This window comes from Pelophylax lessonae (genome assembly GCF_965119305.1).
Source record: "Pelophylax lessonae genome assembly, chromosome: 3".
Classification (NCBI taxonomy): Eukaryota; Metazoa; Chordata; class Amphibia; order Anura; family Ranidae; genus Pelophylax; species Pelophylax lessonae.
This window is the reverse complement of record NC_138770.1, coordinates 613,320,609-613,332,168: the sequence shown is the minus strand read 5'-3', so window position 1 is coordinate 613,332,168 and position 11,560 is coordinate 613,320,609.

Sequence of the window (11,560 nt, the reverse complement as noted above, 5' to 3'; positions counted from 1 at the left end):
TTCAGTAAGGACCAGCCAAATTTCAATTCATCTATGGCTGTTTATGCTAGACAGAAATTGATCTAACAATTGACAATCCCCTCTATGCAGCCTGGCCAGTCTGCATAGAGGGGAGTGCAACTAAAATTCGGATACATAAAAAAATGAAGGCAGTCAAGTAATCGTTAATAAATCATTAACCACTTAAGCCCCGGAAGATTTTACCTCCTTCCTGACCAGGGGGTTTTTTGCGATTTTTTACTGCGTGACTTTAACGGACAATTGCGCGGTCGTGCGATGCTGTACCTAAACGAATTTCACGTCTTTTTTTTCCACAAACAGAGCTTTCTTTTGGTGGTATTTGATCACCTGTGCGATTTTTTGATCATGCGCTATAAACAAAAAAAGAGCGTAATTTTTGCAAAAAAATAAAAAAATAACCATATTTTTCACTTTTTTTATATGAAATTCCCCCCAAAAAAAATGTAAAAATCAAAATTTTTTAACATTTTCGGCCAAATTGTTTTATGCTACATATGTTTGATAAAAAAAATCGCAAAAAGCGTATTTTGATTGGTTTGCGCAAAAGTTATCGCGTTTACAAACAAAGGGAAAGATTTTTGTCATTTTTGGTGTTTTTTTTTTTTAACGAGTAATGGCGGCGATCTGTGATTTTTTTTGCGGTACTGCGACATTGCGGCGGACAGATCGGACCCTTGACTGACATTTTTGACACTTTGGGTGGTACCAGTGACATTACTGCAGTAATCAGTGCTATATATATGCACTGTTACTGCAAAAATGACACTGGCAGGGAAGGGGTTAAATGTATTGGACAGGGAGGGGTTAAGTGTGTCCTAGGGGCGTGCTTCTAACTGTAGTGGGACATGTCTATTGGTGTAAAAACAAAGATCAATGGTTCTACATAGTAGAACCGTCTGATCTTCATTTTTACACAGGGGAGAATGACAGGCGGCTTGTTTACATAAGCCGCTCTGCCTTTCTCCCGCTGTGCCGACGATCGGCGAGTGACCGGCGGACATCGGGTCCGCCGGTCACACGCCCGCACTCCTCCCTGAACGAGCCGAGGCGGGCGCCTCAGCGGGCGCCTCAGCGGGCGCGCGCTCGCCCGCTATTGGCTCCAATACCAGTGACAGGCGAGTGACGTAGATCTACGTCACTCTGCCTGGCCGGGGCTGACTGCCGCAGTAAATATACTGTGCGCAGTCGGCAACCGGTTAAATTGTACTTTTAAAAGGAAACACAGGACACAGCTGCGGCGTCTCCCACTATACCACCACGGTATTCTAAAGGTTGATATACCTAAAACCCAAATGGCTATTCAAAGATGCATGGATGCACCATAGCATGTGAGTGAATTATTTTACGCTTTATTATAATAAAAGTCTTGAAGGGTATAAGCACCATTGTGAGCCTTTTTACTTACATGACACGCTGGCTAATACGGTGAAATCTGCTGACATTTGGGATGTGATTACCTGGAAGTGCCATCCATAGGATATCCTGCATTTGAGCCTGATTGAATCTATCTTGAGGTGAGCGCCCAATCACAAGGGGGGGTACGATTAGGATTGATCTGTGACACTCTGGTCACACACTTTGCCTGGGAACACTGCCACAATCAGGTGGCTTGAGCACTCATAGAAGATTTGTTTAAACCACTCTGCACTATTTACCATCACTGACTTTTTTGATATTTGATTTTTATATGCTGCATGGACTTATTTATATATTATACCACTGTTGGAATTCATTAATAATTGGATTTTAGATTGCATTGTTTTACATTTACACTACTTTAGCACTTGGATTTATTGCAATATTTTACTTGTGGTTTGCATTTTGCACTTTATTCTTTTAGTATTGGACTATATTCATGGTATAGCATACACTTGGGATTTGCACTTTAACAATATTTTAATATATCTCTCAGCATTGGACAATATTTATGATACAGTGTCCTATGATTATAGGCTTAAGATTTTTTGCTTGAGGGCTGAGATATACATATATTTATACTTCACTATATATTCATTTATTTATTTATTACATATTTTTTACACATCTTTAAAGATTTTTATTTGCGCAAAACTATTATTATATTTATTGATCTAACAATTGACTTCTGTCATATGGAAGTACTGAAACAATGTTTTCAATCAGCCAGCTGCAGTCTGCTAATGAGTGTATTCTGACAGCAGAGGGTCCCGCTGTCAGAATACAATAGCACAGCGTGGGGGATTCCTCTATACACCTTGAATGTGTGGATGGAGGAACTTGTTCATTTGTTGGGGTTTTTGTTTTCGTTCACCCCTAATCCAAAGCCAACCTCACATGTGACATGCACATTTAGTGCCAGTTCACACTAACGTGGCACGACTTCGGGGGAGACCTGTGAAGTCGCGTGCACCGCGACTTCGGCGCGACTTGCACAGACTTCATATAATGAATGTCTATGCAAGTCGCTCCGATGTCGCCCCGAAGTAGTACAGGAACCTTTTTCTAAGTCGGAGCGACTTGAGTCGCTCCTATTAGAACGGTTCCCGTAGCACTGCATGGACCGCGACTTGTCAGGCTGACCAGTCACCTGACAAGTTGCGGTAGTGTGAATGGGGTCTAAGTGCTCGTTTTAGGAGATATGGTTATCTTTTTTAGATACAAATAAGGTTAATTGTAAGGGTGGGGGGGGGGGGGGGTAGTGTAGGACATAATTTAGACATTTTTGGACATGGGGCAAATTTGGTGATTTTTACTTTTGTCTCAGCATCAAAAGACCCCGGCTAAAACCTTATGTATGGGATTTTTGCTGCTCTGTCACACTTAAATTCTACAATCTCCAGCAATACAGCAACAGAAGACTCCATGGAGCCAGCTCTTCTCAGATATCTGTCATACTTGGAGCTACTTAAGAAATCACTTTGGTGAAATATTTACTTTATTTAAAGCCAGTGGATTCTCATGTTCTCTTAAGCAGCAGGTGTCTGCGTTTTCCAAGAATACGTGCTTTCATGGATGTGACATTGTTAGCAAAAAACATCAAACATAAACCCTTAGAAGATTATTTACACTCACTGAAGATCTTATATATCAAACTGGACATTAACTGGAAATAATCTAACTCCTGGATCTCTGGACACAGGGGGCAATCACTTTGGCAAACCACCTACTGTAAATTAATAAACATTCTACCCATACTATGTCCAGGTCTGTCTAGATAAAATCTTGAAGGTATCTGTTTAAGGTAATAATGGCTACCATTGTTGATCATTAAGGATGAAAAAAAAAATAATCTGAAAAGTTCAGCAAAAAGATGGAAAAACTTGGGAAAAATTTTGCCATTTTGGCAAATTACATTGAAGTTAGTGAGAAAGGCAAAAATAAAAAGACCCTGTCACCAACTTAAAAAATTGCAAGTAAAAGCACAAAAAAAAAAACCTCAGGAAATTTTAAGTGCTTACTTTCAGTTTTCCTTTCCGTAAATTATATTTAACCACTTGCGGACCAACCACCGTAAGTTTACTGCGGTAGTATAGCCGCTCTGCATCAGATCCCGTACCTAATATGTGATCTGACACCTCCATGTCTGGGACATGCGCGCACGTTGCCGGTGACCCGATCCCGCTGTGCCCAGCAGCAGGTACCACGGACTTGATGTCCGCCGGCACCCGCCAATTACACAGGAGACATGCAGAACGACAATATGTAAACAAGGCAGATTGTCGTTCTGTCAGTAAGGAAGGTATTGATCCTGTGTCTCTGCTAAGAAGGAACACGGGTCTTTGCCTTCCCCGAGTCAAAGCACCTCTGCCACAGTGAGTAAGCACAATCTAGACACACAGGTAACCCTTTGATGGCCCCTGATGTTATCCTCTTCCCAGCCAGTGTCATTAGTACAGTGACAGTGCATATTTGTTAGCACTGATCACTGTATTAGTGTCACTGGTCCCCAAAAAGTGTCAGTTAGTGTCCTGATTTGTCCGCCATAATATCACAGTCCTGCTATAAGTTGCTGATTGCCGCCATTACTAGTAGAACAAAAAATATATCCCATAGTTTGTAGACGCTATTACTTTTGCGCAAACCAATCAATATATGCTTATTAGGATTGTGTTTACCAAAAACATGTAGCAGAGTACATATTGGCCTTAATTGATAAAGAAATTAATTTTTTTTTTTAATTTTTGTATTGGATAGGCTTTATAGCAGAAGTAGAAAATATTGTTTTGTTTTTTTTTTTTCAAATTGATGGTCTTTTTTAGTTTATAGCACAAAAAATAAAACCAGCAGGGGTGATCAGATACCACCAAAAGGAAGCTCTATTTGTGAGAAAAAAGGACAATTTAGTTTGGGTACAGTATCGCATGACCGTGCTATTGTCTGTGCAATTGTAAACCACCTGTAATGTTACTTTGAAATTACTAGAAATACTAGATTGATGGAAGCTTCACCTCCCTCTTTTTCTAAGACACGGACTGGAGGGGCGTGACACAGCCTGACTGGCAGAAATCCACCCACGCCATGTTATTCCCGAGAACTTCAAATTTACTTGTAATGCTGTGATAATGTGTAAATTTACAGTATATAATATGATAAAACTATTTATACTGATGATAGGGGATTATTGTATAGCTGATAGCTATACAGCAAAAAATCCTGTTGTTGTCCTGGTCAGCTATATGGACCAGGGATTTATGGTAAGCCTTGCAATGCTCAAAGCTCATAGCTGTTCCTCTTTTGGACTATTTTTTTTTTTTGTTAATTTCCTCCACAATTGATTTTCTGTTCAGTTTGATGTATGAGCTTCATTTAAAAAATGAAATTTTACTAAAAAGCAATTTAATCCAAACAAGAATGTTCCCATGATTTCTAATAACTGTTTAGATAATCTAAATATACCCTAAAAAAAGGAAAAGGACTTTTACCCATGCTGCATCCTAGTATATCAATATATGTGCAGTCCAGGTGGGCCCGAAGCAAAAGAATAAAAATAAGCGAAGGGCATGCATGACTGGGTGAAGAGGGGAGACAGGGAGGTAAAGGTTAAGTCACAGTGGGTATGGTATATAAGACCTGATTGGTGGAAGCGAGGAGTCCAGGTGGGGCTTCAGACAGTCACAGGAAGAGGCGGAGAAACAGATACCCCAGCCAGTGGTCATCGGACGGAGAAAAAAACTGTGTGTGTCCCACCCACCCTCCCTGTGTTTTGGATTGGTTCAAGGTCTGAAGTCAAAGCAGCCTGGCGGTTGTGGTCTTTGGAGGTGGTAAAAAATCAGTGCTAGTCTAATGGTTAGGGACCCATCTTAGGTATGGTGTCCTCGGGTACTGGTTGGGGACCCATCTGTGGTATGGTGTCCTCGGGTACTGGTTGGGACCCATCTGAGGTATGGTGTCCTCGGGTACTGGTTGGGGACCCATCTGTGGTATGGTGTCCTCGGGTACTGGTTGGGGACCCATCTGTGGTATGGTGTCCTCGGATACTGGTTGGAACCCATCTGAGGTATGGTGTCCTGGGGTACTGGTTGGGGACCCATGTGTGGTATGGCATCCTTGGGTGCATTCCAGTTAACAATGGGTTAACTGGGGACATAAAGGTCTCTATGGATAGATTGGTCATTGTCCCCCGAGCCGGTGTGTTGCGGCTGGGGGCCTAATATTCCGCAGATAAAATTAACCAGTTTTTGGGTGTAGTGCCTCCAAAGATCAGCTACCTTAATACATATATTTCTGTTTTAAAGAAATAGTTTTTTTGTTAATATTGTTACATTTTAATAAAAGGCTGCTATGGCTAATTTGTATCCAAACTCTAGTGTAGTCTGGGTATTGGCAGGTATAGGTACATAATTGGTGTGTTATGGCATAGCAGGTCATTTTGATTAGGATTGGGGACATCTGTTCTACCTCAGTCATGCTTGTGGTGGATTTTAATGGCACTAACATGAGATAGATTTGTTATATTTAAATATTCATCTTTTATTGTGCATCAATAAAACATAGTAGGCGCCCAAGACGACTACATTTAAAAGAAACACAAATTAATGTGGTACCAATAGTCTTATGAAGTTTTTTTGTGTGAACACATATAAACGTTCAATCCATTGATTAAAGGTATGTGTATCCTTGTTGCTGGTCGACGCGTTTCGCAATATGCTTTCTCGCGACCAACAACAGGTGTATCACATTCTGGTAATCCTAAATAGATATTATCATCAGTTTCACATCAGTAACAAAATAGCAATATATTATTTTCTTCAGAAATATTTCTATAGGATTTATGAAAGTCATCACTGTATGTAGTAAGAGACATACTTATGTCGCGTATGTCTGGGGTTGGACACAGGCGATTAGAATCTCACTGGCATCTATTTGTTATGTTGTTAAATGTTCACTCACATTCCCTTTAACAATATATATGTATATATATATATATATATATATATATATATATAGAGTACTTCACAATTTTCCTTTTGTGAGATACTGTATATTAGTAATTCACAATTTTCATTTCCAACCTATATTAGCTCATATGTATTATTCTTATAAAGGTATTTTTACCAGTATTTTTAGGGGATGAGGATCCAATATATTTTAATGAAATGTGGTTACAATGGGCATAGAATCAGTTTCATTTTAGTTGGTAAGAGTATATATACCTATAGAGAAGGGAGTTATTTTCTTTTAGATTCTAGTTCGATTCATATAGCCTAAATATCCCTATTGTTCTGTAGATCTAAACAAATGTTATACACACCTTCATGCTTTGGCATTACTCCCTTCCATCTATCCTGACAATCTATCTATGAGATATTAGGCCTTTTTTTTTATTGCCCACGCACCTTGCCCTTAACTGGGCGGGTTTTGGCATTCATTTCATGAGAAATGCCTTGCCGCGATAAGCGCCATCTTGCATGTGCGCGGTGATGAGGCACACGTGACGCCCTGACCTTATTAGTGGGCTCCAATGATGGAGTCGGGTGGCGTCTGTGGTGGTTGTGTTGGATTTAAGCATCGTGCAGTGTGCATTCTGCCCGCGGAGGCAGAGGACGCATATACTGGCTGGGTGGACATCGGGGGTGAGGAGGCTATTCTTTTTTCACTAAATGGGACCTTAACACTAGAGAGATTCTATGGCCTACAATTATATCTACCCCATAGGAACACCCACGTGCTGCTCTGGACTGTAGGACTTCAAAAATGTCTGTGATGAGCCATTTTCTTCATGTCTAGATTGACATGCAGGGCAATATTTTCGGTTGAGCAAAGCATGAAGGTGTTGTTTAGATCTAAAGAACAATAGGGATATTTATGCTACATGAATATAACTTTGAAGAAAATAACTCCCCCAAGGCTCAGTCCTGGGACCAACCTTATTCAATTTATTCATAAACAGCATTGAGGTCGGGGTCAGTAGTTCGATATCAGTTTTTGCAGATGACACAAAAAAAAAACATAAAATCACAATACACGTAAGGAGGGGAACCCTCGGGGAGTCAAAAATGGAGAAAGATCTGGGAGTCTTGGTTGATGATAGATTAGGCAATAGCACGCAATGTCAAGCGGCAGCTGCCAAAGCCAGCAGAATATTAGCATGCATAAAGAAGGGGATGTATTCCAGAGATAAGACTATAATCCTTCCACTTTATAAAACTCTGGTCCGACCGCATCTGGAGTATTCTGTCCAGTTCTGGTCGCCAGTCCTCAGGAGGGATGTGTTGGAGCTGGAGAGAGTCCAGAGAAGGGCAACTAAACTGATTAGGGGATTGGAGGACCTTGACTATGAAGAGCGTCTGCAATCGCTTGATTTATTCTCCCTGGAGAAGAGACGCCTGAGGGGGAACATGATAGCAATTTACAAATATCTCAATGGGGATCTCAGCTTAGAAAAAAAGCTGTTCACCCGAAGGGATTGCATGAGGACTCGAGGGCATACAATGCGATTAGAGGAGAAGCGTTTTAACCTCAGGCAACGTGGGGGGTTCTTTACTGTGAGGGCTACAAGATTGTGGAATTCTCTACCACAAGAGGTGGTTTCTGCGGGAAGTATGGTGGCTTACAAAAGACTCTTAGACATACATCTCAAGGATCAGAACATTCAGAGCTATGTGAGATGATTACAGCCACACACACCTACACAGGTTGAACTGGATGGACTATTGTTTTTATTCAACCTCATCTACTATGTAACTATGTAACTCCCTTCTCTATAAATATATATATAATCTATAAATATATATACTAAATATATATACTCTTACCAACTAAAATTAAATTGATCCTATGCCCATTGTAACCACACTTCATCAACAAACGTTGGATCATCATCCCCTATAAAACCAGGTAAAACACCTTTATAATAATAATACATACAAGCTAATATAGGTTGGAAATGAAAATTGTGAATTACTAATATACAGTATCTCACAAAAGTGAGTACACCCCTCACACTTTTGTAAATATTTTATTATATCTTTTCTTGTGACAACACTGAAGAAATCACACTTTGCTACAATGTAAAGTAGTGAGTGTACAGCTTGTATAACAGTGTAAATTTTCTGTCCCCTCAAAATAGCTCAACACACAGCCATTATTGTCTAAACCGCTGGCAACAAAAGTGAGTACACACCTATGTTAAAATGTCCAAATTGGGCCCAAAGTGTCAATACTTTGTGTGGCCACCATTATTTTCCAGCACTGGCTCAACCCTCTTGGGCATGGAGTTCACCGGAGCTTTCCAGGCTGCCACTGGAGTCCTCTTCCACTCCTTCATGATGACATCACTGAGCTGGTGGATGTTAGAGTCCTTTCACTACTCCACATTCCATTTGAGGATGCCCCACAGATGATGAATAGGGTTTAGGTCTGAAAACATGCTTGGCCAGTCCATCACCTTTAACTTTTTTAGCAAGGCAGTGGTCATCTTGGAGGTGTGTTTGGGGTCGTTATCATGTTGGAATACTGCCCTGCGGCCCAGTCTCTGAAGGGAGGGAATCATGCTCTGCTTCAGTATGTCACAGTACATGTTGGCATTCATGGTTCCCTCAATGAACTGTAGCTCCCCAGTGCCAGCAGCACTCATGCAGCCCCAGATAAGTGACACTCCCACCACCATGCTTGACTGTAGGCAAGACACACTTGTCTTTATACTCCTCACCTGGGTGCTGCCACACACGCTTGACACCATCTGAACCAAGTACGCTTATCTTGGTCTCATTAGAGCACAGGACATGGTTCCAGTAATCCATGTCCTTAGTCTGCTTGTCGTCAGCAAACTGTTTGCAGCCTTTCTTGTGCATCATCTTTAGAAGAGACTTCATTCTGGGATGACAGCCATGCAGACCAATTTGATGCAGTGTGCGGCGTATGGTCTGAGCACTGACCGGCTGACCTCCCACCCCTTCAACCTCTGCAGCTTTGCTGGCAGCCCTCATACATCTATTTCCCAAAGACAACCTCTGGATATGACGCTGAGCTTGTGCATTCAACCTCTTTGGTTGACCATGGCAAGGCCTGTTCTGAGTGGAACTTGTCCTGTTAAACTGCTGTATGGTCTTGGCCACCATGCTGCAGCACAGTTTCAGGGTATTGACAGTCTTTCTATAGCCTAGGCCATCTTTATGTAGAGCAACACTTTTTTTTTTTCAGATCCTCTTTGCCATGAGGTGCCATGTTGAACTTCCAGTGACCAGTATAAAAGAGAGTGGGAGCGATAACACCAAATTTAACACATCTGCTCCCCATTCACACCCGAGACCTTGTAACACTAATGAGCCACATGACAGGGAAAATAGCTAATTGGGCCCAATTTGGACATTTTCACTTAGGGGTGTACTCACTTTTGTTGCCAGCGGTTTAGACATTAATGGCTGTGTGTTGAGTTATTTTGAGGGGACAGCAAATTTTCACTGTTATACAAGCTGTACACTCACTATTTTACATTGTAACAAAGTGTCATTTCTTCAGTGTTGTCACATGAAAAGATATAATAAAATATTTAAAAATGTGAGGTGTGTACTCACTTTTGTGAGATACCTTATATACATATATATTGTTAAAGGGAACGTGAGTGAAAATTTAACAACATAACAAATGCATACCAATGAGATGCTAATCCCTTGTGTCCACCCCCAGACATATGCAACATAAGTATGCCTTTTACTACAATGCATGTAAGTGATGACTTTGATAAATCCTATAGAAATATTTCTGAAGAAAATTATATATTGCTATTTTGTTACTGATGTGAAACTGATGATAATATCTATTTAGGATTACCAGAATGTGATACACCTGCTGTTGGTCGCGAGGAAGCATATTGCGAAATGCGTCGACCAGCAACAAGGATACACATACCTCAATACTGTATAAGCGAAACTCCCAAAACCATTTGTTGTTTATGCTTTATGATCATTGAGAGACAGTGGGAGCCATTTTTTTTAGCATACGATTTTTAGGGGCTCAAACTCCCTTTATCAGAGCTTGAATGCTGGCAATGAGTTCAGAGGGATACTGAACAAGAGTTGCAATACAGATGGTGAAATTGTGATTTGGGTCACTAAACTGAGAGCATGGGTTGCCTGCTGTCAGTCTAGTGCCCCAAGTCACTAATTCACTATCTGTTATACAACCATTTAACTGTACATTGTAAGTGTTGAGCTCCTGAATCACGTTGGCTTTCTGATTAATTGTCATGAATATAAATTCTTACCTGTCCCATTCAAGTCTTGTGTTGCTTTCATCCAATTCATTTTTAAGAGCCACCAACATTACAGCCACCTAACTAGTATTTTCTACAGGCTGTTACAGGGGGAAAAATAATTATTTGATTCCCCTTCTGATTTTGTAAGTTTGCCCACTTACAAAAAAAGGGTTTATAGTTTTTATTATAGGTGTATTTTAAATGATAAGAGACAGAATATCAACCAAAAATCCAGAAAAAAACACATTAAAAATTTTATAAATTGAGTTGCGGCTCAGTGAGTAAAATAAGTATTTGATCCCCAATCAAAACATGACTTAGTATTTGGTAGAGAAACCCTTGTTGGCAAGCACAGAGGTAAAACATTTCTTGTAGTTAGTTACAAGGTTTACACACATCTCAGGAGGGATTTTAGTCCACTCTTTTTTACAGATCTTCTCTAAATCCTTAAAGTTTCTTGGCTGTCACTTGGCAACTCAAAGTTTCAGCTCCCTCCATAAATATTTTTTAGAATTAAGGCCCAGAGACTGGCTGGGCCACTCCATGACCTTAATATGCTTTTTTCTTGAGCCACTCATTTGCTGCCTTGGCGGTATGTTTTGGGTCATTATCATGCCGAAAGACCGATCCATGACCCATCTTCAGTGTTTGGGCTGAGGGAAGAAGGTTCTCATCCAAGATTTTACAATACATGGCCCCATCCATTGGCTCCTCAATGTGGCAAAGTCGGTCTGTACCTTTAGCAGAGAAACAGCCCCAAACCATCATGTTTCCACCTCCGTTCTTGACTGTAGGGATGGTGTTCCTCACGGACATACTCAGCATTTTTCTTCCTCCAAACATGACAAGTCCCCCTCCTCAAGA